Source organism: Triticum urartu, chromosome 5A (assembly GCF_056163025.1).
Source record: "Triticum urartu cultivar PI428250 chromosome 5A, HENAU_Tu73, whole genome shotgun sequence".
Lineage (NCBI taxonomy): Eukaryota > Viridiplantae > Streptophyta > Magnoliopsida > Poales > Poaceae > Triticum > Triticum urartu.
In genome coordinates, this window is record NC_141877.1 from 173,493,610 (window position 1) to 173,495,768 (window position 2,159).

Here is a 2,159-nt window from a genome sequence, read left to right on the forward strand (position 1 = left end):
CTTCGGCTTCACATCAAAGGTCTTGAGCCACAGGCCGAAGTGAGGGGTAATGCGGAGGAAGGCCTCACATATGACAATAAATGACGAGATGTGAAGAAGGGAATCCGGGGCCAGATCGTGAAAATCTAGCCCGTAATAGAATATAAGACCCGTAACAAAGGGATCCAGAGCAAGGCCTAGTCCTCGGAGGAAGTGGGAGATGAACACAACACTCTCGTTGGGTTCGGGAGTAGGGACGACCTACCCTCGCGTGGGCAGCCTATGCGAAATTTCGGCGGTCAGATATCTGGCCTCTCTCAACTTGATGTCCTCCTCTGTGACGGAGGAAGGCATCCAGCGACCTTGAAGGTTAGATCCAGGCATAGTTGAAGGTCCGAAGCACCTGACCTGAGATTTGGGTGTTAGAACTCAAGGCGGGGGAAGGATTTGATTGAGCGCAGGAGGAGAAAAAGAAAAGGCCTTGTCCCCTTTATAAAGAGGGTGAATAGCAGGCGTCCTCCTCGTGGATGTTTGAGACTTACCTAAGATCTAGGAGTCATATCAACAGGCACGGTTGGGTTACCCATGTTTGTATTGATGAGAATCCCGTGATAAGGAAAACACGATCTCTGCTTTGACAAGACGTGTCGAGGAAACCGCCTCGCATTATGTGCGGAGCTGGTTAAGAAAAACGGTTCGAATAATGACCGGGCCGTGGCGTGATGTCATGCTGTCGAAACGTGTCAGTAGATTAGATTTGTGGAAATATTATTCTCTCTACGGTGGTATGTGGGACTTATTTTGCAGGGTCGGACACTATCCTTGTATTAAAACTCTTCCATGGTGTATTCGGAGGAGGAACCCACCTTGCAATGCCGAAGACAACACTGGGCGCCGGACTCATCACCATTGAAGCCTGGTTTAGGGGCTACTGAGGGAGTCCTGGATTAGGGGGTCTCCAGAGAGCCGGACTATATCCTTTGGCCGGACTGTTGGACTATGAAGATACAAGATTGAAGACTTCGTCTCGTGTCCGGATAGGACTCTACTTGCCGTGGAAGGCAAGCTAGGCAATATGGATATGTATATCTCCTTCTTTGTAACCGACCTTGTGTAACCCTAGCCCCCTCCAGTGTCTATATAAACCGAAGGGTTTTAGTCCGTAGGACAACATACAATCATACCATATGCTAGCTTCTAGGGTTTAGCCTCTTTGATCTCGTGGTAGATCAACTATTGTAATACTCATATCATCAAGAATAATCAAGCAGGACATAGGGTATTACCTCCATCAAGATGGCCCGAACCTGGGTAAACATCGTGTCCCCTGCCTCCTGTTACCATCCGCCTTATACGCACAGTTCGGGACCCCCTACCCGAGATCCGCCGGTTTTGACACCGACAGGCATACTGAAAGATCTACTAATAAAAAGGTGCATGCGATAGAAGAAATTAATGTTTTGAGTAGAAAGATGGATGAAATTATGAAATTATTTGCTAGTAAGAGTGTTTCTTCTGATCCTAATGATATGCCCTTGTCTACTTTGATTGAGAATAATAATGAATCTATGGATGTGAATTTTGTTGGTAGGAACAATTTTGGTAACAACGCATATAGAGGAAATTTCAATCCTAGGCCTTATCCTAGTAATCCCTCTAATAATTATGGTAATTCCTACAACAATTCATATGGAAATTATAATAAGATGCCCTCTGATTTTGAATCTAATATTAAATAATTTATTACTTCGCAAAAGAACTTTAATGCTTTGATTGAAGAAAAATTGCTTAAGATTGATGAGTTGGCTAGGAACGTTGATAGAATTTCTCTTGATGTTGATTCTTTTAAACTTAGATCTATTCCACCTAAGCATGATATCAATGAGTCTCTCAAATCCATGAGAATTTCCATTGATGAGTGCATAGAAAGAACCGCTAGGATGCGTGCTATGAAAGATGCCTTTATAAGACCATGTTCTTCTAGTTCCTCTGAAAATAAAGATGAAGATCTAAAAGTTATTGATGTGTCCCCTATTAAATCTTTGTTTTGCAATATGAATCTTGATAATGATGGGACTGAATATGATCCACCTTTACCTAGAAGACGTTCCAAGAATTCGGAATTTTTTTATCTTGATGCTAAAATTGATAAAAGTGGGATTGAAGAAATTAAAACCCTA